Source organism: Lissotriton helveticus, chromosome 1_1 (genome assembly GCF_964261635.1).
Source record: "Lissotriton helveticus chromosome 1_1, aLisHel1.1, whole genome shotgun sequence".
Lineage (NCBI taxonomy): Eukaryota > Metazoa > Chordata > Amphibia > Caudata > Salamandridae > Lissotriton > Lissotriton helveticus.
Window position 1 is genome coordinate 1,311,515,563 of NC_136057.1, and position 19,762 is coordinate 1,311,535,324.

Below are 19,762 nucleotides of genomic sequence, written 5' to 3' on the forward strand. Positions count from 1 at the left end.
CACTGCACGTCCCCGCGGCTTTCACAGCACACCGGAGGGGTCCTATCATGCTGCACATCACAGGGGCTTGTACTATGGCCGTACTGCTCCCTGGCTTCGGCACTACCAGAACGCTCCTGCACCCTCAAGTGTTCGCAGGAGTACCCGACATGGGCCACACCAAAATCTTCTATAGTCGACTTTTCCGTCGTGTGTCGAACTCCACTACAACCCCTGCCTCACCGCCCACCGCGTTAACCGTGCGAGCCGCCACCGCGCCTCACGCTAATACGCACTCAATAACCCACCAGTGGAGCATTCACTAACTTTTTTGGAGATGAGCACTCACCTCGACTTCCTCCAGCGGCGGTCGGCCGCGTAATGGGAAAAACAAACAAATTTAAAAAAAACGAAACTCCGCCCACCGCCGCGATGACGACATCGCAGAGGCAGAGAGGGAAAAAATGTCGGGAACGCCCCCGAATCTGGTCCGGCCTTGACGGACAGATCCGGCTCCCAATGGCTAGCCTCCATTTATGGAGCTAGCCAATGGGAGGAGGGGGCGGATACCCGACCCCACAGAGCAAAACATAAGATGTTGCTAGCGCATGCGTACTTCGTACGCATTGCCAAGCAAAACCTAAAAATGACAACCCTTGTCAGGGTGAACCCTTAAACCAACAAACTATCCAGAGCTCAAAACCCTAGTGGTTATAGCACAGAGCATACAGGCTTAACTTAGCGCAATGTGTAAAGTATGTATGCAGGACCAAAACAGTAATAAAGTCAAAGTGCAAAACAATAAAAATCCCAATCCAAATTAAAAAATAGATAAAATGTAATCAACAGAATGAGAAAAATCTAGTAAGGAGAACCAGAGGTATGAATTTCTAAAGTGTTAAGCAAGTCATAAAGTGCCAATAACAGTGAGTGGTCGTGGAAAACCAGGACATAGGCACAATTTGATGCTGACTGTGATGGGGCCAGATCGGACACACCAACCATGTTGTCCTGGTCAAAGATTATACCTTCCGACTTTAGCCATATGAGTCCCAATTCACCACAAGAGTACACTTCTAAAGTCCCCAGGACCTCAGGGGATATACTAAGAGACTCACAGGATGTCAGGCAGGGTCCAGTATGGGCCCAGTTGCCAATGGTCAGCTTGGCTGTTGCAGAGAAATGACTCTTGTAGTGCCCAACCTCTGAGTTTGTGGCTGTTGAATCCATGGTGCACTCAGTGGATGCCCATGGATATTAAAGCCAAATCAGTCAACCACTGTACCGGAGGTGGACAGGCAAGACAGAGGTACTTTTCTTTTCTTTCTCTGCACTTTAACTGTATTTGCACATGGACTCTGGGTATCTCCCCCAAAGGACTTCAATTCTGATACCAGAGTGCGAGTTGTTTTGTTTTCACCATGGGCAGGAAGAACATACTTTAACAACTCATTTAGAGACATTCTCAGAGAAGCTATGTGCAACACTTAGAATAGCTCTTTCCCCCGGCTCTCACATTTGGACTACATCGAACCCAAATTAGTCTCTCTTTCACCTTGTTGTGGCCATTTAGCCGCTCACACAAGCATAATTAATAATGAACCCACTAAGTTGGGAGGTATTACCAAACAAAACGATGCACTCTTGGTGGCCGGTAGTCACTCCATACATGTGCCACCTGCTTTCTTTTCCAACACTTTAGACCTCCATGACCCTCAAGACTCATTACACAATAAACGCACAGCGCTTAGGGCGGATTCAGACTCTCTACACACCTCAACCACCAACGTTACACACTCATCGAAGGGCCCCGGGTATAGAGTTCCACTGACTCAATCACTAACTAAAGTACCTGTTATTAACCTCCCCCTGGCTGCTTGCCCTTATGTGGCAGTGCTGTTGAGTGTTCCCCTTCTAAAAACTGATCAGTGTGAGTCATACGAGGAGTTGTTTAATAAAACCCTAGACTGGCTGGTTTGCTACAGAGGTATGTCTCTTCTCCATGCAGGAGACATCCTGCATGTAAGGAGGTGTGCATTGATAGGGCCGAACCAACCGGATCTCCCAGGAGATTGTATTGTGGTAAATTTTAGATTTCCAAGGCTGGCTTATCAGTTGTTATTCACCCCTAGGGGTAATATCTCGGCAAGTAGTTCTATCACCCAGGTGCTGCTCTGCTATTTTTACAGACTCCCAATGAACGAGCAATCCTTCTCTGGCCCACCGGCATGGCGTTTTGGGCAGCCATCTCCCAACGCACTGTGGCCCCTTCTAACCCACTAGGCATGGTTAGTATTTCTCCTAGTGATGTAACAACTAGTTCCCTGGTCTTGCCGCCTACCTTTCATGATCATTGCACAGTCCCCACTGTCAATAGGTACAAACTCCTTTCAGATTTAGATTGACAGCTGAGTGGAAATGCTCCCACAGTACCCACTGCCTCGAGTGTTATCCAATTTTCGGCCAACACTTCCGATTCCAGAACCACAAACTAAAGGTCTAGTTCTATACTTAGTTGGAATGTAGCAGGCCTAAATGGGAAGATTGATAATTTGGACTGGCAGTCACTTGTGTTAAAGCATGATATAATTGCCCCACAGGTAACCTGGCTTACGGTCCCACCACGTCTTGAAGGCTATGCCGGCTGTTCCTGCCCTGCAATTCCATCGCCCGAGGCTGAGCCATGGGTGGGCTAGTTGTATGGGTCAGTTTAAGCCTTCAGGTAGAGGTTTTGCAACTTAAACCTGTGTCCTCGTCACTCTTAGTGCTAAAATCCGCATTCCCAAATCAAATAATATGTTATTTGACACATTTTTATAATAATGATTTTATTAACGTCATCAAACCGTTATTTGAAATTCTAATTGTCTCTCTTCAAACCTTAACTTGACCTTACATAATCATGACAACCCTACAGATAACTGTCATCGCCCAGGATGAAAGGGGGGGTAGAGCTTCTTAACACTCGACGGAGGGCCTAAGACTAGTATGGCTTCTGAATAACCAATGGAATCATTGTCCACTTTACTCCATTTAGGCTTGTTCCTTAATTGCCTAGCAGATAATGGACACGAGCTGATAGCTTGGCATTATAATAGGCTTTCATGCAGCATTAGAGACTCTATGCTCAAACCATCTCACACTTAATACAGATCCCAGGCGGTTTGATGTGGCTTGCTCCAAGGCTAATCGTGATCTGAGACTGGCATTAAACGCCCAGCCGGGGGATAGATCTAAGATCCTTCAAGCACACTGCGAATATAAAGCAACACTCTCACACAGAAAGAGGGAAGTATACATTGGGAATCGCTGGAATGCACAGCCCGGGCAAAGGACAGCTAGTCCTTTTGGGCTTTAATAAATCAAATTAGAACTACGAATTCCCCTGCGACCTTCCCATCTACAAAATAATATCCCTAGTTAAGACTGGGTCTCACATTTTGCCTCAGTTTACAAAATAGAGGACAACCTGAGCTTGCTAGCCTTGTTAAGCAATAGACTGCAAAACATATCGCCCCTTTTGATGTTCTTACAGGAAGTGGAATCGGCTAATCAACATAGCTCAAGCAGCAAAACGCCAGGTCAAGATGGGGTGCCGATGGACCTGTTGAAATGCATGCCCAAGATATGGGGCCCCTGTACTACTAATACATTCAATTCTTGCTTAACAGTTAACATACCTCACTCCTGGTCCACTGCAACTATAGTGCCACTATTTAAAAAACGTGATCGCTTGTCTCCCAAATGCGATCGCCCTCTTTCACTTATTGATAACACATCAAACTGATTGGCAGAGTTATATACGACAGTCTACTTAATTGGCTGCTGATAAGGGCATTCTGTCGCCCCTTCAATTTGGTTTTCGACCAGATTTAGAGACCAAAAGCAATGCCTGAACCTGGCTCTGATAATTTCTAAGTACATCCATGCCAGACATTGTCCTATCCATCTCGCCTTTTTAGATCAGTCCACCCCCTTTGATTCAGTTAGCAAAGTCAAGTTATGGCTAATGTTGCTGGACCTTGGAGTGGATCCCCCACTGGTAAACATTGTATGCTCTTTACACACTGATCTTTCAGCCAGAGTCTGCCAAACGCTCGGGGTGAGCTTTCATCTGAATTTATGTTGAAGAGTAGAGTCCGGCAGGGGTGCATATTGGCCCCCATGCTTTTTATCATTTATATAAAGGGTCTAGTGGCTTATTTAACTTCCGTTCAAGCAGATGCACCTAGAATAGCTGGCACTTCGGTGCCCGCCCTTTTTTACACAGACAACACAGTTCTTCTAGCTCTTACCCCTAACGCACTGAGACAACAGGGGGATAGTTGTGCTTCGCTAGAGTGATAGTTCCTCAGGCTTGTTGACCACTCATCTCACCCATGCCAGCCGTAAGCTCTGTCGAACTGCAGGTGAGTTTGTAACCATATTACACCTGGTGGTAGAGGGACTCTTTTGACAGCACTGAAGGTGTATAATTCTCAATGCATTAGCGCAGGTACCTATTGGTGATGGAGTGTGGAGTTTCAATAAATGTAGCTCCCTGCAGGCTGAGGAATAACAGGTATTCTGTTGGATGTTAACCCTACCTCCCACTACCTCTAATTATGTTATCCATTCCGAATCAAAACAGGGTTTTATCTCCTATAAGGTCCTATTGGCTCCTCTTTTACTATGGACCAGCGTGTAGACGAACCCTACCGCAACGCTATGTAGGGATATTATCCTTGATTGTCTCAGTCTGGATAAGGCTTTTCATATTCCATAGCTGAGATATATTTGTGACACTTTTACAAACCTGGGTCTTTCTATTTTCATGACTGAACCTAGTAGTTTAACCAAAGCTGACAAAACAAAGGTCAAACCAATATTTCTTGAGCGCTGTGAAGACTTAAGAACGAAAAACAAGTTAGCAAAACCGCTCATTATTCTAGATCATTAGCCATAGGCGAACTCCCTATGTATTTATCTTTAGATCTCACAAAGCGGGAGTGATCGCTCCTTTTTCGTTTTAGGGCTGGCACATTTTATTGTTCTCTGTGTTTCAAAAGCTTTCAAGACCCAGAGGGAAACATAGTATCTTCCTGCTCCTGCGGTATTCAATCTGTAAAATCCCTTCTGCATTTTATATTCTTTTTCAATTACCACGTAAGCAACTTTTAAAGCCCCTGCTACGCAAATTAGGGATCCAGCAGTGCAAAGTAGCTTTGCTCCACTTACAGCACCTTTGCTCACCTGAAACCTGCTTTCGTGTATGTGCCTTCTTCAAAGCAGCCATTTCGGCCAGAAATGGTATGATAGGATCATTTGTGCAGTGCTTTATTGCATTGTTTTGCTTTGTTTTATACTCAATATATGTAATTATCTGCTAGATGTATGTCATAAACCCCTAGACGACTGAACGCATGCTAGTATATATTAGAGGAGATTAACTCCTTGGCACTATACGCCCAGGTAGACATGACTCATATTTAATTTATTCTTAATTAAAGGTAGAGGTGCCCCCTTAACTGTTGCACCAAGAGGAGTACATAGCGGACCCTTTTATGAGTTTTTTGTTCTCTTTTGTCTGGTTTGGATCAAATGAGTCACAACTGTTTTGGCACCTGGAATACTTGAGTATGAACTTGTGACCAAGAGAGCCCGACACCCACCCAAGACTGCCACGATAAGGAATGGGGGACCACCTCATGTCGATTATCCTCTTTTGTCCGTTTTCCACAGGACGAGTGGAGCTGGGATAACATGCTGTTATACCCAGCCACGAAGGAAGAAAAACCAGACGGTGCCTTTAACTGGGCTTTGCCAGGGCCGGTTTTGTTTCCCAGTACGGCCCTGAGACCACCTCATGTCGATTATCCTCTTGTGTCTGTTTTCCACAGGACGAGTGGAGCTGGGATAACATGCCGTTATACCCAGCCACGAAGGAAGAAAAACTCGACGGTGCCTTTAACTGGGCTTTCCAGTACGAGGAAACCCCGCCACTTCACAACGTCAACACAATCCTACTGGATAAAGAACAGGAAGGGGAACAGTTGGCGTGTGACGACACCGGAGGAGTACAGAAGGAAGGCGTCTCAGCAACGTTCGGAGAGGAGTATCGAGGACAAGAAGCAGTCGATAGCAGATGGGAGAGAAGACCAGTTCTCGAGGGACCCACGACAGAGCCTGGAGGCCAACGATACCACGCGCCGCCGAGCCACGTTCCTGGAGGAGCATGGCTGAACCAGGTTAAGGAGAGGTTCTCGGGTTGGGTAGGGAGGCGGGGAAGCCCGGCGGTATAGCGCCGACTCTAGGGCATCTCCCTCCCGAGTCTAAACCCCGTAAGACCGACTCCCCAACCCCTCACTTGAATTCATCACCATTGCACTAGTGAGAAGTGAAGTAACAATTGTAAATAGTGCACATCAACACAGCTGTGACCCTTGCACGTCCCTGGTTCCTTGGGTAGTTAATAGAGAATTGAGGACGGCATTCCTGAAACCCTGTTTCTTTCTCCTCCACATATAGCCTGGGCTGGATTTGACTGGCGAGATTTACAAGGATCCTGAAGAGGAGCTGGGAAGAGGAGAATTGACACCAACACCCTCTTGCAGCCACAGAGCCGGCTCACTCAATGCGAGAGAGACTCAGTACCCGTCCTAAAAAGATCTTTAAGAAAATAAAGCCCTACTTACCAAGACCTGGTGTCTTTCCCTTACTTCCACCCGCCACAGAACTGTATCCCTGAATGTCCATTAACCTGGATATTCGCTGACTGCATTTTTAAAAGCATGCTTCTGCTTCAGGTTTTTTTTAATATCATTTTAGCATTTACTTAAAAGCTTTATTTTGTTGCATGATAAATTTGTACTGTACTTCCTGTACTTTTATGGTCTATTTGCAAATAGACAGATTTTTTTTTTATTGATTTCATTGACTCTTGTAGCTTGTTTTGTCCCAGTAGCTTGGTAAGCCTATGACCCTCCACATCCATTTCCTTGTCCTGGCTACAAGAGAGGGAGCAAGTCCAGTCTTCTTGGCTCTTCTCACGTCTTAGACAGCAGGTTCAGTCCTCTTATCTTCCTTTTTTCCAGGTGTAGGAAAGAAGGATCTGCTTCTTATGGTTATTCCCACTTTTTGCTTGATGTGATGTTGTTTTGACTAGTCTGACTTTGATCCTGCTAATCATGACCCCACTGTATCTGCTTTCTCCCTACATTGTTGTATTCAGTACTTGGGTAGATCCCAGATTGGAAACTGGGGTACCCTATTCAGTCCCTAGTATATGACACCCATGTACCCAGGGCATAGGTACCCCAGAGGTCTCCCATGGGCTGCAGCATGTATTGTGGCACCCATGAGATACCATTCAAAATGGAACTACAGGCCTGCCATTGCAGCCTGTGTACGTTGATGCATGTACCACTTACTAAAGATATAGGTTTACTATATCTAAAGGTCACTACACTTAAAACCTATAAGTCACCCCTATAGCAGACCTTTGCAGTCCTGAATGCAGGGTGCTTGGTTCTAAGTGAGAGAATGCCCCTGCATGAGCAGGAGACCCCTGCAGCCTACGGATTCCATTCTCCCGGGTTGTCAGTGAAGCAGCCATATACTATAAAGAGGGGCATCGCTTAATTACGCAATGACCATCTCGAAGCCGTCTGCAACGAACCCCATCATGTTTGGTATCGAACATCTTGCAATCATACACCCACATCATAACCAGTATGGGAGGTATGATTCCAGGCACTGGCAGAGCCCTCCGTTAGACTCTTAGTGTTTCCGGTGCCAACCTTCTAGCCCCGGACAGCACAACATTGTTGCTGCCGACCAGAGACACATTTCTACCCTCTTGCTGCTGAGCCAAGCTCGAGCAGAGGAAGGTGGAACAATAGGCATCCTGTCACAGGGAGTTGTGACCACCTCCCAGATCAGATTTAGTGTATTGGGACCGGGTAGGTGCTCTTGCCAGCGCCAGAAAGTCTGAATGAGGGGCTCATTTGGTGTCCCTGAGCATAGTTCAGTTCAAACCAGTTGTAGCCGTTGGCTTCCGCTCAAGCCCGAAAGTGGACAAAAGACATAAGAGTAACCTCCCCTCTGTCCCGACCCACCCTTGGGAAGGTCCCCTGAATCTTCCCAACCCTTTTCCTATTGTACTTAATTGCTTACCTGGGTGTAGGTGCCTAGATTCGTTGTGGGATAAGATTCAGAACTGACACCACTACACTTCTATCGTCTGGGCACTCTGGACTTCGTTTGGGCCTGACTTCGTCTTCCTTCCAGTCTGCTGCATCGTCTGTGCCTGTGCACTGTACAGGATCCGTGCAGGACCTGTATAGCATCTAAGACACTTGAAGGAATCTCTCTTGAAGTGAAGGAGTCACTTCCCTGCGTTTGCAGGCACCTCAACACTGCTGACCGGTCTACTAATTCCGAACTCCTGCAGACTCTGAAGGGTTCAACAACACAGGCGATGGTTTCCTACGTCCCTCGAGGCCCGAGCTGTCCTCTCACCAAGTTTGAGGCCAGTATCCCTCGTGGTGGCTGCAATAACCGAACCCCTGTGCACTGCGTTCTTTTGCAAGTGCAAAGGCTTGTTGGTAACTTTGCAATGGGCTCGAAGTAGCCCCAATGTCCGGAAACTTCTTCCACTAAGATCTTCAGCCACACCACCTCGTGGGCACTGTGGCCTGCTCCTTTTGGTGAGCTGCACGAGGTCCTCTCACGACTCCTGTGCCTCCAGACTGTGGGTCCATTTGAGGATGTGGTGAGTCCCATGGACCTTGCTGGTCCCAACTTTCTACCTTCTTGACTTCCTGTGTGGGTTGCTTTTTCCAAGGACTGTTGGTGCTCCTGCCAGACACCGACCCCTCAGCACTCAACATCCTTCGTGGAACAGCTTGTATGCGGGTCCTGCTCAACCTCAGCGTCACCTGGTCCTCGCAGTTGCAGAATTTAGGTCATTGTCATCTTTCCTGAAGCACCCGACATCGGAGGGCATTCATCTTTTAGGTCTCCTAGTCACTCTCGACTGACATAGACTCTGTCCCCTCTGCTTTCAGGTACTCCTCTCCAAGAATCCACTTTGGATTCCCATGTACACTTGACTCCTCTTCCAGCAGCTGCACTTTCTTTGCAGTCCTCCATTTGTTTTGACTGTGGTTTCCGACACAACTTCACCCCTATGCACCCGGCGTCCCTGGTGTAGGTAACGTGGGTACTAGGGTATCCACGGGTGGGTGGCTCTCCAACCTTCTGACCCCCAAGAGGTTTCTTCAGGGTCCGTTGGGAAGGGGCCCTAATCTTTAAAAATCCAACCACGACTTGCACATAGAATTGTACGGAGCAAGCGGTTCTGTACTCACCTTGCACACGATCTCTGTGGGGCCCCTATCTACTTACCTTGGATGGTTCTGTGGGTCCCCAGCTATTCTACGTCCTCTCGACATCGTCCTGACTAGAGTAGTGGTTCTGATACCACATTCTTAATATATGGTTTGTTCCCCCCCCATGGTCCACTGTGTATATCATGCTATTTACTTCATTTCTAATTGAAGTATTGTGTGCATTGTGTTTATCTCCGTGTTGGAGATACTTGAACATTATAGAAAGTATTATATAATAAATAAATATTTTTATAAATACTTGGTGTAGTTCTTTTTCACTTAACCTCTACTATAAGATTGCATTCTGGTAAAACAAGCTGCTTTACACTCCTGCTAGGACTAAGCCTGAAGGCCGCTCTCCACAGCTACACCTTGGAGAGCTTTTTTAAGGTTGTCTAAGACCTCTTAAATCACCATAAGGGTTGTCTGGACTGGTGCAAGGTGTCCACTTACATAAGTGTACTTCATATACCAGGCCAGTTTCTTACACCAGGAGTATTCTGAAGTGGGTGGCTGGAGGTGCCACATTATGCTTGGCATGAGGTAGTGGGTGTGAAGGACTCCTGAGCCATCCCTAACCAATGGGGTCAAAGTTCCCATGCCAATCGTACCCATGGGTGTTTTCAAGAAGGCAGAAGTCTTCGGACAACTCTACACTTGGGGTTCGGGGGCTTGGGGATGCGTATGGTGTGTATTATGGTAATCATAGTGTTCTCCCACATCTAGCACTCTACATACAATAAACCCAGAGATAGAAGTTAAATAGAACAAAGCAGGATATCCAGCAACCAGACGGAGGATATATTAGAATTTTTGGAAATCCTGTGGGATGCCCTTTGAGGTGCATTCCAATTGTTACATATATAAAACCCCAGTAGATCTACCACGCAGGATTCGACATTCAAGCAAGATTTGACATTTTAATATTAAAATGAGGCCTCCGTGATTGTGAGAAGTTAACTAATACTTGCCTGTGAAATGGGAAACCACTTTGAAGTGCACCCCAAGTGAAGTGCACCGCAAGTGTTCTATGTCAAACCAAGCAGACCTGTTGAGGTGGATTTGGAAGGCTTTGACACTGTAGTATCAAAAAGTATGCTGTCAGCGCCACCCTGCATATTCTGTCAGGCTCAGATGAGTCCTCTCTGCCTATTTAGGTCAGCCTATTGTTTGCTCCTGGGTAGCATTTCAAACCAATTCACACCTTTCAAATGCTAATTACTGGCTGGCAGAAGAGGGAGAGCAAATGCAGTGGGCCTCTAGAAGATTTAGGCAGGGGAAAGGTAACTTTTTGAAGTACCTTTTCCCTAATAGTTATCAAAAATCTAACTTTACTGTTGAATTGGATTTCTGATAACTATTTAAAAAGTGTTTTTTATTATTCTAGATGTTTCCTAGCCAATATTAGCATCAGTAAATGTAATAATGTAACCCCGTCTTTTCCCATTCAACAGCCAGCCAATGAACATAGCTTTTGTTGCTTTGTCACTGTAAGGGCATGTTTAATTTTAAATTCCGAAATGTACTACTTTTAAATACATGCACTCTGCCTTATGGGCAATAAGGCCTGCATATGGATGAGTTATAAATAATTAAAAGGAAGGCTTTGCCCTATCAAAAGGGAGTATATTTTCAGGACAAATTCACTGTTGAAAACTGCAACAATCAGGCTACAAATGTGAAGCTTGAAGTCCTGTTTGTACTATCACTGTAGTGAGTGGCACAATTGGTACTTCTGTTCATTATTGACACTTGACTTACAGGCCGTGGTAAACTTATTACCATATACTAGTGACAAATTGGTAAGCTAAAAATGTGAATTAAGGATATGCTATTTTCACCATGATAAAAGGGGGAGCAAAGGTTACCAGAGATGACGTGCACATAGTTCTAGAGCCAGCAAAAGGTGACTAATCCATGGAGACATGTAGGAAAAGCGTGTTTCCTATTGCTTGGGTGACAACATCATCTTTCTCAGTTTTTTCGATTGCTGTGTTATGGAATTTGCATAGATCTCTGTCAGACACCTCTTGGTTTTTGTTTTCTGAATTGAACGATTTGTTAGCCATCTTCTCGGTTTGTCTTTATTTTTTAAGATGAAGAGCAGTAGAAGGTCAGTGCTACCATAATCTAACCAGACAAAAGCCCTTTCAGTAAATGCTGTTCTTAATTCAAGCTAGCCTGGCCGATGACGGCTGATTAGCCAGAAACCGGTCCCAGGATGCTTGTTTCCGGTCCAGGGAAGACATGACTTGGCAGTTCGGGCTGGACTGTTCGCGTGAGGCACAGGGTCAGACTGATTTGCATATGGCCATGTCTGAACTGGGGTGGTGGACAGGGCCGGACTGGCCGTAGCGGGCACCGGGCAATCCCCCGGTGCGCCGCTCGGGTGGGGGCTGGTTTTGGGCTGCAAAATCGGCCCTGGCAAAGAGCGTGGGGGGGGGGAGCACTTTGACAGGGCCGGTTTTGGTTCCCAGTCCGGCCTTGGTGGTTGAGTGAGCTAAAGAATGATGGTGGATTAAACCCAGATTAGTTAACTGGAGTGAGTGTTTGATTTGTTCCAGCGCTCCGTCCATCGTCCCCTTTGGTATTGCTTTGTTTGCCCTAAGTTGGCAAGGTATGCCCAGATGTGGGTCCCTTGCTCACTTTGCCACTGGATTCTAGCTAGCCCGGCTGATGATGACTGATTATCCAGAAACCGGTCCCAGGATGCTTGTTTCCGGTCCAGGGAAGACATTGCTTGGCAGTTCAGGCTGGACTGTTCCCATGAGGCACAGGGACAGACTGATTTGCATATGCCATGTCTGAACTGGGGAGGTGGAGTGAGCTAAAGAATGATGATGGATTAAACCCAGATCAGTTGACTGAGGGTGAGTGTTTGATTTGTTCCAGCGCTCTGTCCATCATCCCCTTTGGTATCGCTTTGTTCTTCATTTTAGGTTATTCTGAATATCGAATAAGCTTGGCAAAGGTTCTTTTTCCCGTTTCCTAAGGATTATGTGATTTATTTTTCCTCCTACGTATATCAGTGTGATTTGCGATACCCTTATAAAATATTTTGTTTAGCAAATGGACCCGTGTCGTCATCACTTACAATTGTATATGTTTGTTTTTAATTACTTTTACAAGACCTTCTGTTCCGACCTTCTCAGCTGTACATCAGTACAAAGTTGCTGTTTTGCCCCAAGGAGAGTTTACTCTCCTTCTTAACCAATCTGTAATCATTTAAAATGTTGCTTTTCTACCGAGGAAACTAGTGTTTTTAGTGCTTGTTTGTATTTTTATTGAATTTTCAGCGTGCTTTTGACTTGACTCTAGGTGCTTGGTAAAGTCTCTTACCACAGAATGCAAGCCTTTAATAATAGTTCATACAGTTGCCAAATCTCCAGGCACTGGGGCGCTTTCATTTAATTCCATCCAAGCCTCCTTTGCTTTTATGAGATATCTTTGGGGTGTCAAAGTACCTTGTGCTCCCCAAGACTTGCTTGAGGATGAGTGTGGGCCTATTGCTATTAAAATCCCCCTTTCTTACCAAGTTTTGAACTCTAAAGTAGGCAAAACTAAAGAACGGTGTGTTTAAATTGCTGCACTTGTTCTCGACTCTTCCAAATTTTGGAAAACTTTTTATTTTGCATCAAAACTTATTGGAAATGTGTTTAATATGACACGTGGCAATTTGGCCCAACAAGGTGGGAGTCCGAAGGCTTTCATCCAGCTCATCAGCCTTCCCGAATGGCCTGCTTACTTTCCTTTCACATTTGCTCATTTGTTCTGTGAAACTTTGTAGACGTGCTCGTTAACACCCCCTCTCTAGGTGCCCCTTGGGTTCTTATGTGTTTATGCTCCACGCTTTTTCTATTGCAATGAATGGCATAGGACAGCTACCTACGTCCCACTCCTTACAGGAGTGTACCCTTCCCTTGACCCCTCCCATCGCACTTCACGCTCCTTCCTCCTCGTGATGTGTGCACGCTTCGTGGCCTAGTGCGGCCCATGCGCGCGCGCCTCTCTCTCTCGGGTGTTGCACTGTCTCCTAATGCAGCACTCTATCTTGCTGCCAGCACTTAAAATTCCCCTCACTCAGCAGGCAGCGGACGGATGAGGGAGATGCACGGGCTGCCGTCATCCTGCAGCACAGCGGGCCGGAGAGGGGTGCTGCATCATAGCCCAGGCCTCAGACGCTGGGTGCAGTCGGCGCGGGTGCTGTGACGGCGCAGCTGCCCTCCGGTGAGCTCTCCATGCAGATTCTTATTGATTTCACCTTCTGTGTTGCTGAGAGGGTCGCACATCCATTTATTGTCCTGCAGTTTTTATCACCGACCTCTAGCCGGAAGCGGACACTGCCTGCGTACCCTGGGATTGCCCTGCAGTGAAGGCTGTTTCAGCTACTTTTTTCCTTTGAGTAAAATTGGTGGCCGGTGACGTGCTCTGCTTGTCTCGTGGCTTTGAGTGGTGTCTCGCATCTGATGTCATGGTGGTTTGGGAGGAGTAGCCTTTAAACTGTTGTGATCCACGGTTGCTGAAAGCATCATGCAGTGCAATGCAGCAGCTTGTTTTTTAATCCAGGACCTGTGCGGGTAGACTAGTTATTAACTGTGTGGGTGGGGGCACCGGCTGGGTGACATCAGTACTCTTGGTTGTTTAGACTGGGTTCCTTGAAGGTGGAGGTACAGGATGTAAGCCAGGTGGGGGAAGGCTGCACAGCACACAGAAAATAAGTGGAGTTAGGAGTATGACACGTAATCTCGGCGAAATTGGGTTTGTACGAGTTTTACTAGATGAGCTGGGATTGTGCAAAGCTAACTGAAGAGGCGAGCTTGTAGGATTTATATTGCATGAGATGTGGTTATGGGATTCAAGTGGTTGCAGGGGGAGTCTTTGCTGAGACACTTATTACAGTGGGGCTGTGCAATGCAGGTTATTTACTATTAGATTACATGATAGACTCTGGATTTTGAGAGTTTGTGGTGCAGAGTGGGTGAGGTGGGACTTTGTGGTGCCGACTGGTGAAAGGGTGTATGAGTCAGACTAGGTGACGTCAGGTTGTGTGATATCTACAGGTTCAAAGGCGCAGTGTCCATTGATAGAGCTGTCGGATTACACAACACTACTAGTGCAACTGTGGTGGATGCACCTATTGTCTCAGGTGGATCTGTGTGATACAGATTGGTTCTCGTGGGTGTGTTTGAGGCCTAATTGGTTCAAGGGGCGATGGATGTGGTCTGTATTTATGAAGGTTGTTTGAAGCGTCCTGCATCTTGTGGTTTGTGTGGTGTCCATAGGTTCTTGTGGTGGTTTATGATGCCCTCGGGGAAAAAGTAGGTTTGCTGGATGCCTATGATCGCCACTCTTAAATTGGGGTTGAATGACGTGGGTTAAGTTCATTTGGCACTCCATTTATGACATTTTTTCAGGTGCTACTCACCGGTCAATATAGTATTGTGGCATACTAGTTGTTATATATGGTTGTATTAAGATCATTCTGTTTGTGGCTTGTTCAAAGCTCTTTGGGCTTATTGGTTGTATAATGCCCATAGGTTCAGGCAGGGTTGCATGATACTCATTCATTCATGTGTTGTATGATGCCCACTGGTTCATATGGGATTGCATTTAAACCAACTGGGTTTTGTGCAATTATATTTATATTTTGCTGTTTGAGGCAGGGTTGTTGCTTGTCAGTTGTTTGAGGCGGGATTGAATGATTCGGATTGGTTCATGTGGGTCTCTGTTTTTCACATTCTTTGAGATTTGGTTGTGTTTAACCCTGTGGTTGTGGCAGGGTGGTATCTGATGCCTAGTGGTAGGGTTCATATGATATATACCCAACAATTTAGTGGAAGCGAATGAAATATATATTGATAGTGCGGTTGTATGTCTGTATGTATGTCAGTTTTTTCATGTGGCTTAGGCGATGCACAGTGTTTGAGATGGTGGTTGAAAAGGGGCGGGGTGCTGTTGTGTGGTTAAGGTAGAGCTGTGTGATGCATACTGATTGATATGGGGTTGCATAATGCCCAGTGGTATTGTCAGGAATATGTGGTAGTCACTAGTGGAGTTATGGTTGAATGACGCAGATGGATTGATAGGATGTTGTAGGATGCCCTCTGGTTGAGATGGGGTAGGGTGATGCCTCCTAGCTGTGGGCGCTTTATGAAGGTCTGTAGTAGATGTGGGCAGCTTGGACAGGTAAATGGTTGTATAATGTCCAGTGGTTTAGGTTTTGATGCATGATAACTCATGGTTAGGATAAGGATTCATTTGCTCTCTTGATAAGTTGCAGTTTTTGTTTAGTGCAAAAATAAAGGATTTTGAAGGAATGCATGTATACCATGTTATTAGTGACTTGTGTCAATACAATAGGCTGATCAGGATTACGTGCTTCCAGGCATTATTCCTTGTTAATGAAATAGAAGGCTAAATGAGCATGTCACATAGTTAAAGTGTTTTTGCTAAATTGCTCATCAATATTTATCCAATATCATGTCCAATTGCATTCTGTTCTAGCTAGTCCAAGTATACATATTCTCGCATTGAAAACGAGGCTGTGTGCCATCCACTAACTCATATGGGTTGCATGATGTCCATTATGGGGGTTGAAGTAGTGTGACCTACTGTGTTCACTTGGATTATGTGATGCTCATTAGGAGAGTTGATATTATTAGGTTATTTGAAAGACTCTGGGTTCATATGGGTTGTATGAGGCCTGTTCGCTCAGGCAAAGTTGTACATGCTCCCTGGCGTTTAAACTACCCACTGGAAGAGGTAGGTTTGTGTGATGTACATTTTGTTTCTAAATTTAAGGTGTGTGTGATGGAGGGGCCGGGGAAGGAAGGACTCGACCAAAAAGTGCAGTCCAAACAAGGTCTTTATTGGTAACAGAAGGGGCTTGCCCTGTGGCAAAGACACGGTCTACTGAAGGGTTCCTTCTGTCTATTGAGGCGTCTTGACGTGGGAAGAGGCACAGCAGGGTCCCGTCGTCCTTTTCCTCGGGGTTTCAAGGCTCCGGATACAACCAGGGAGAAAAGAGACACAGGAGAGCCTCGTTAGTGAGGTGACCAGGGGACGAGTATGAGAGGGGGGAAGGGGGAAGTGAGGGATCACCAGGTTCCACCACCTTGTGTTCAGCGTCGCTAGGAGCATGTGCGTGCGGGGCTCCGTGGCCACCCTCGTCCTACCCTGTCCCACCCCGTGCAGTGAACAACCCCTGTACACGCCCTCGTACCTTGGCTAGCCACACTTCTCCCCTGGAAGTGTGGCAGGGCGGCACGTGGGTCCGTGGGCCTCCTGGCTTGTCGCGTCTCTCCTTCTGTGAATCCGGCGTTGATTCTTCTCTCCGTCCGTTACCCTCGGCGTCGGCGTTCTCCTCGCGGGTCGGCGTCTTCCCGTCAGGTATCGCGTCTGTGGACGTCTCCAGCACTTCCTTATTCTCCTCCGGCTCTGCTGATAGGGCCGTCGGCGATGACGTGGACGCACCGGATAGGTTGACCGGTGGAAGCGTCAGGGGACTCCCCCCTGACGTCAGAGATGGGAGGGACCACAGCGGAGGCAGCGAAGGCAGCTCGGACCCGCTCCACGCCACATCAAGGGGATCCTGCGGACGGGGCGGAAACGGACAGAAGTTAGAAGGTAAGCCCCGTCCGTCCAGGACAGGGATCCCGTCCTCGTGACAGTGTGTTTAATACCAGTGCTTTGGAAAAGGCTTGGGTGATGACCTCTGAGAGATACTGGGTTTTATAGTAAAAAGAACAATTGATGGACAGGATGCAGAACAGTGTCATACATTCACCCCAGTACAGAGATCTGGGCCTAAATCCATATTTTCTTCGCTCCCCATGCCAATCCAGTTTGAACCCAGCCATATGCAAATCAGTCTAGACCCTGTGCTCAGTGGGAACAGTCCAGCCTGAACTGCCAAGCCAGGTCCTCCCTGGACTGGAAGCAAGCATCCTAGGACCACTGTCAGGGTTTCACCCCTCATCAGCCAGGATAGCTTGACTCCAGTGGCATGGAGAGCACGGAACCCATGTCAGGGCATACCCATCCCACTCGGGTGACAAATGCAAAAAGAAAAATTGCTGGACAGAATGCAGAACAATGTCATACATTCACCCCAGTACAGAGATCTGGGCCAAAATCCATCTTTATTTTGCTCCCCATGCCAATCCAGTTTGAACCCAGCCATATGCAAATCAGTCTAGACCCTGTGCCTAATGGGAACAGTCAAACCCGAACTGTTCGGTCTGGACTGTTCCCTTAGGCACAGAGTCAAGACTGGCATTTGGCCGGGCCCAAACTGGGGTGGCGTAGTGGGCAAAAGAACGATGGATTTTAACCAGATATCCTGACTAAGGGAGAGTGTTTGAATCAGTCAGCATTCCGTCCATCATTTGTTGAAGTTGCACTTTTTGCCCTAAGTGGGACGGGAATGCCCAGAAGTGGGTCCCTTGCTTTCTGTGCCACTGGGTTCAAGTTAGCCTGGCTGATGAAGAGTGACATACCCTGAAACCGGTCCCAGGATGCTTGTTTCTGGTCCATGGAGGACCTGGCTTGGTTGTCCGGTCTGGACTGTTCCCATGAGGCACAGGGTCAAGACTCATTTGCATATGGCTGGGTCCAAACTGGGGTGGCGTAGGTGGCAAAAGAACAATGGATTTAACCCTGATCTCTTGACTGGGGGATAATGTTTGAATCATTAAGCATTCCGTCCATCATTTGTTGCAGTTACACTTTTTGCCCTAAGTGGGACGGGTATGCCCAAACGTTGGTTCCTTGCTCATTATGCCACTGGATTCAAGCTACCCTGGCTGATGAAGGGTGACATACCCTGAAACCGGTCCCAGGATGCTGGTTTCCGGTACAGGGAAGACTTGGCTTGGCTGTTAGTTCTCGACTGATCCCATGAGGAACAGAGTCAAGACTGATTTGCATATGGCTGGTTCCAAACTGGGGTGGCTTAGTGGGCAAAATAACAATGGATTTAACCCAGATCTCTTGATTGGGGGAGAATGTTTGAATCATTCAGCATTCCGTCCATCATTTGTTGTAGTTACGGGCTTTATAGTAGTCATATATCTACATGAGATGTGTGCTGACTGGTTCTGGAGAAGTTCTGTTAAGCACTTTGTGTGATGGTGTTTTGTATGGTGACCACTGCTTCATGTAGGGTTTTATAATAAACATTGATTTATGTGGGGTTGTGTGATGCTCACTAGGAGTTGTAACATGCCAACTGGTTCATGTGGTTAGTAAGTAGAGGATTTTGATTTTGAAGGCATTTCACTTTCTTTCTCGGACTGTTGGATGTCCCGTACTGTTTTCACATAATGTTGTCTCGCGTATCAGACACAGCTCCTCTCTAGGTTTTCCCAAATATTAGAGGTTACTTCTTTTTTGTGTTGAAAATTGGGGGTGTACATCGCCTTCCTTCTGGATTAGAGAAGGCATTTAATTTTCAGATTGTAGGTGCCCTTAGTTTTTGAGATTGGAAGTGGGTCCCCTGTTAAGGCATCGTCCAGCAGTCCCTCCATATCAAATAACTTAGAATTGCTTGTTCAAGGGTGGAAGTGTGTAAAAAGTGTCTCTAAAAAGTTCAGTCTCTATAAAAACCTTGGACTGTTCCATGCCGTGCTTGCATGAGCAACACCGATTATCCATGCTACACTAGTCACCACACCCCATTCCTTCATCTTTTAAGCAGGATTTGGTGGCTGGCTTTCTCACAGTTTCTCCCTTTTTGCGAATTACTGTAGTTCTTTGCCGACTATGCTTCCTGAAAGGAAGGGTAATACTATTTTGTATTCCAGTTTGCTAAAATAAAAAAATTAACAAAGACTTACTTTCCTGTACTGTGCGTGCTATGCACAATGTGCTTCAGCTGAACATGGGATGTGATAATCAGATGGTGGGACTAACCCACACAAAGCCTATGTTTGGTGCCTGAGGGGCTTGCATCCTGTGAGTACGTTTGTTTCCGCTAATGAAATTAATTTGAGGTAACTGAGGATCCATCCCTTGATGAGGTGCAGCATGAGAACTTTAAGAAAGGTGACCTTAAACTTAAGGCCCAAATATCAAACTTAATGTATGTACGGCTCCAGAACCTTCCAGAACCTATTCCATTACATTTGTTCCGAAACCGCTCATCCGCCCAATACCATAAGATATTCTATTGCCATAAAGTGTAACAAGTTCCTTGCCACATCACTAAAAAAACTGATAAGGGCACGTCTTCAACAAAAAAATGCAGCATTTCTACCTGAAAGCAACCACACCTGGAACTGTCGGAGTCAAACTGTAATAGACCATAACCCCATCAGTTGGTACCCTGACATTCTCCAAACCTACTCTGTCAAAAGCAATTTGCCCCTGTTCGAGCAAGAATAGCAAAATCGCCACAATTCTGAAAATGTGCA

At 46.4% G+C, this 19,762-nt stretch overlaps 1 protein-coding gene across 4 annotated transcripts in view; it reads left to right on the top strand.

The window, feature by feature from the left end:
* Positions 1–19,762, top strand: part of LOC144823203 (serine/threonine-protein kinase N2-like) — a 643,207-nt gene that overhangs the window by 358,403 nt on the left and 265,042 nt on the right. The window contains exon 1 of one of the 4 annotated variants that reach the window (XM_078681550.1): positions 13,443–13,577. The exons of the other annotated variants lie outside the window; for them this stretch is intronic. The gene's annotated coding sequence lies outside the window, so the exon portion shown is untranslated. Of the gene's footprint in view, positions 1–13,442; positions 13,578–19,762 lie in introns of those variants that run through there. 4 annotated transcript variants of the gene reach the window in all.